Source organism: Chanodichthys erythropterus, chromosome 7, assembly GCF_024489055.1.
Source record: "Chanodichthys erythropterus isolate Z2021 chromosome 7, ASM2448905v1, whole genome shotgun sequence".
Lineage (NCBI taxonomy): Eukaryota > Metazoa > Chordata > Actinopteri > Cypriniformes > Xenocyprididae > Chanodichthys > Chanodichthys erythropterus.
This window is the reverse complement of record NC_090227.1, coordinates 4931518-4936652: the sequence shown is the minus strand read 5'-3', so window position 1 is coordinate 4936652 and position 5135 is coordinate 4931518.

Here is a 5135-nt window from a genome sequence, read left to right as displayed (position 1 = left end):
AACGAGACGTTGAGCAACTCCCACCGGAAACTACTCATTTCAAAATAAAGGCCACTACAACAGTCGTTAATAATAATAATAATAAAAATAATAATAATAATTTTCTAATAGATAATAGAAAATAATATTCTTATAACAAATACTTGGGTGCCATAACCTTACAGACAGATTTACAAATGTCTGTTTTTCAGACATTTGGCACTGAGCTACCTGGTAAGTCTACTTTTCCATATAAATTAATACTCTATAAAAATTTAAGCCATGATCTAAGCCCATGTTTTGGAACAAAGCAAACGATCTGCAGGTTTTAAAACACCCATTAAATATGGTCATCATACACTCACCCTCAAGTTGTTCCAAACCTGTAAAAGTGTGTTTGTTCTGTTGAACACAAAGGAAGATATTTTAAAGAAAGTTTGTAACCAGGCCGCTTTGGAGCACCATTGACTTCCATAGTAGGAAAAAAAAAATACTATGGAAGTGAAAAATGAAAAAAAATGTATACAAGTTTGGAACAACAAGAGTGAGTAAATGATGACAGAATTTTCATTCTTGGGTGAACTATCCCTTTAAGGCCACACAGATTTTTCTTTGTGGTTGGTAGGGTATTGCTAGGCATGGTAGTTGCTTGGAGATTGCTATGTGGTCAATAGGGTATTCTAGGTGGTTGCTACAGTGTTGCTATGGTTTTTGAATGGTTGCTAGGAGGTTGTTATGGTGTTCTAATTAGTTTCTAGGACATTGCTAGGGAGTCCTGGATACACATATCAATAAATAGATAGAGATTAAAAATAACTGGTTTGATTAGTATTGGCTCGTTTGAGCATTCTGTCAGTGCAAGTCTATGGATTTTTTCCGAGTTTTAGGTAAATCTTCTGTTCGGCTATTAAAAGATACATCATGCACGAGTTTGGGGTTGTGGCTTGGTCTCTAGGTTGCTAACTGTAACCTAACATAACTCAGTTTGCTTTTTTCCCACACAGTTCTCCAGACAGCAAATCTATCTAATGCTGACTTCCATTGCAACGTCAACTGCCACAACTTCAACTGATTTAATACCAAAACTGTCTAGTATAGTGGGCATGAATCCATCTGCAGTAATTAACTCAAACAGGTCATCAAAATCCTCGTCCACTGAGGATCTTCAGCAGGACTAGGGCTGCAAAGGGGTCGGAAAGTTTCCGGTAAATTTCCGGAAACTTTCCACGGGAACTTAACCTGGGGAATTTTGGAAATATTCCAATTTGGAAACTTAACAGGAATTTATGAGAATGTATGGGAATTAATTGAAAATTTTGGAAAATGTAATAATTTTTATATAAAATGTATCATATAAAAACAAATATAAACATTTTGTTGAAATAACAGTTATTTATTTTTCACATTTAATTAATTCTAATGTAGTAAATATGTAAAATAAATATATTTTCATTGCAGCAATTATGTATTATTTATTTCAGTGTCACATGATCCTTCAGATATCATTCTAATATGATACTCAGTTATTATCATTGTTGGAAACAGTTGTGCTGCTGAATATTTTGGAACCTGTAACACTTTTTTCAGGATTCATTGATGAATAAAAAGTTAAAAAGAATGTTTAAGTTTACGGATAACTGTTAGTCTCTGTTGACAACATTTAGAAATACCTAGAATATGCTGATTAAAGTTAAGATGGTTGTCCAATGTTATACCAAGGTATCTGAAATGCTCCACCCTTTCAACCATCTTTACATTGATGATAATACTGGAAGGATGGATCTGTGTTTTGGAAGAGCTAAAAACAGTTCTTTAGTCTTTGAAATATTAAGGTGGAGAAATTTGTCATCACACCTAAAGTATGTTATATAATGTTGATAGTCCAAGAAAGAGTCATTGCCCTTGTTATTAAGCAGTGCAAGGATAGATGTGTCATCAGCATATTTAAAATAATGAGTATTGGTAAATGTACTCTATCATTTGTATAAAGGATATAGAGAAACGGACTAAGTACGCATCCCTGGGGAGCACCGGTATTAAGCACAATGGTGGGTGATAATGAATTGTCCACCTTTACTACTTGCGGTCTATTAGAAAGAAAATTATAAATCCAGTGTATTAGTAGTGATGGAACTTGCAGATGATGTAGTTTCTTGATTACCTGATGACGCTGGATTGAGTTAAAGGCAGAGCTAAAGTCAATAAAAAGAAGTCTGGTATAATTTCCAGGGATGTCCAGACAAGACAAGCCGCTGCATCATCAGTACCTCTTTTCTGTTTATATGCACGCTGAAAACATTTAATTATGATCAATGTTAAAGACACAGACCTGTAGTTATTTAACTCTGATGGATGAGATTTTTTTGGAACAGGAATAACAGTTGATGATCGGGCATTGAGTGGTAGGGAGTGAGAAATGGTCAAGTCTCTATAGAAAGTAAAATGGAAAATCTATTTGCAGTCAATGTGTTCAGATTTGGCTACTGTGCACACCAAACCTGCAAACTTTCATTGCTAACTGTGCTGAACCAGTAGTTACTATATGGACGTGCAACTGCAGTGTGATAAATAAATGTTAAGTAAATAAAAGTTTGTGTGTTAAATATACATAAGTTGGTGAATAATTTCAATGCTTATTAAGAAAGAACTTATCTATATAATTTGTAAAAAAGAATCAAATCAATGCTTAGAGACATTAAAGGGTTAGTTCACCCAAAAATGAAAATTCTGTCAATTATTACTCACCCTCATGCCGTTCCACACCCGTAAGACCTTCGTTCATCTTCAGAACACAAATTAAGATATTTTAGTTGAAATCCGATGGCTCCGTGAGGCCTTCATAGGGAGCAATGACACTTCCTCTCTCAAGATCCATAAAGGTACTAAAAACATATTTAAATCAGTTCATGTGAGCACAGTTGTTCAATATTAATATTATTAAGCGACGAGAATATTTTTGGAGCGGCAAAAAAAAACAAAATAATGACTTATATAGTGATGGACGATTTCAAAACACTGCTTTATGAAGCTTCGGAGCACAAATGAATCAGTGTATTGAATCTGTCACGCCAAAGTCACGTGATTTCAGCCGTTGGCAGTTTGACACGCGATCTGAATCATGATTCGACACACTGATTCATTTGTGCTCCGATGCTTCCTGAAGCAGTGTTTTGAAATCGGCCATCACTAAATAATTTGTTATTTTGTTTTTTTTGGCGCACCAAAAATATTCTCGTCGCTTAATAATATTAATATTGAACCACTGTACTCACATGAACTGATTTAAATATGTTTTAAGTACCTTGAAAATACAGTTGTTCCTTGTGTGTTCATGTTAGTTCACAGTGCATTAACTGATGTTAACAAGATTTTAATAATGTATTAGTAAATGTTGAAATTAATATTAACAAAGATTAATAAATGATGTATAAGTGGTTCATTATTAGTTCATATTAACTAATGTTAACTAATGAACCTTATTGTAAAGTGTTACCATTATTGTTTATAATTGATTAAAATAGATCGCTCAATTTCACATTTTCTGTTCAAGTTCTTATGTTTCTGAACATCTACAAATGCACACAGTTTCCTCTGAACTAACCCCAGCTTCTAGTTCAAGATCTTAGGCTTTGTTTGTGCAACTCAGGAAGAAGATTGTCTGGATAAATTACTATGAGCACCTATAACAAGCAGCATTTTTTTCATTTATGAAAAAATAAAGATTAAGCTCATTGCACACTGTTAAAGAGTTGGATTCTCATGCTAAACATGGCCAAAGTTTCAAAAAACGTGTTGGTCATATAACGGAGTATTTCTGTTACCAGTTTGTTTATTTATTTACCACCATTTACATGTTCACAACATATTTGGTAATTGAATGGTTATTTAGTGTTATAAAGTACTGATATCACTAAGAGACAAGAACTTGATGCAGATCCAAATTGCTGGGAATAATAATTAAAGGGATAGTTCACCCAAAAATGGAAATTCTGTCATCATTTACGCACCCTCAAGTTGTTCCAAACCTGTATGAGTTTCTTGCTTCTGCTGAACACAAAAGAAGATATTGTGCAAGTTTACAAACGGCAAGCCCAATTTCATAGTGTTTCATATTTTCTTCTCTTATTTCCTCTTGTTTTCTCTTTTTTTTTTTTTTTTTTTTTTTTTTGGTTTACTCTTATGTAATACAAATTGTATTCTGACCTTGTTACAATTCTGTACATATTTGGAGTTTATAAAGCATTTAAAAAAAAGAAAAAATATATATATATATATTTTGAAGAATGTTGGTAACCAACAGTTGATGGACCCCATTGACTTCCATAGAAAGGAAAACAAATAAATACTATTGAAATCAGTGGTGCCCATCAACTGTTTGGTTACACATATTCTTCAAAGTATCTTCTTTTGTTGGGTGAATTATTCCTTTAAAACTTACATATGTTAATTTCCTTGTAATCCAAGTCAGTCTCCTGTCTTTTTGCCCTTTGTTAACATTGTTTTAAGGGTATAAATAAATTATAATCGAATTGTAATGATTTTGGAAAAGTTGATCTATATGCAGAGGTGTAAGTACCTGAAAAGCATACTTGAGAAAAAAAGTATTGATACCTTACATTGAAAATGACTCAATTACAAGTTACAATTCCAATACGACTTGACTAAAAGTCTTAAAGTATCTGATTTTAACAGTGCTTAAGTATTTTACTCATGTTGAATGTAAGCTCAGAGATGAACTAGTCCTCCTGAGAGACTGCCAGTGCAAATAAGAAACAGTTGATTTGTAAGATGAGAAATCAAGTTTATTTTCTAAAATCAAAATCAAACGGAACACCTCAATATTGCAATAAATCGAGGTCGACAATCTTTTAAACATCTACATCTCAAGTGCACAGAAAGGCCATAAGTAAACCAATGTCAAAACAGCGGATAAATAAAACAATGTTAAGTAAAATTAAATAGTCAAAGTCTCCTGTATGTGCTGGTTTGAGCCTCATCACCAGCTGCAGTCATTTCCTCGTCTAATTAATAAAATTAATTAACCTGCGATCAGAAACTACCTGCTAATGCACTCACATTCATGTAAAGTGTCCTTGTTGACAAGTTTTGGGTGAGTAAAGGCAAAATGCACAAGATATAGTACCTTCAATGGCCTT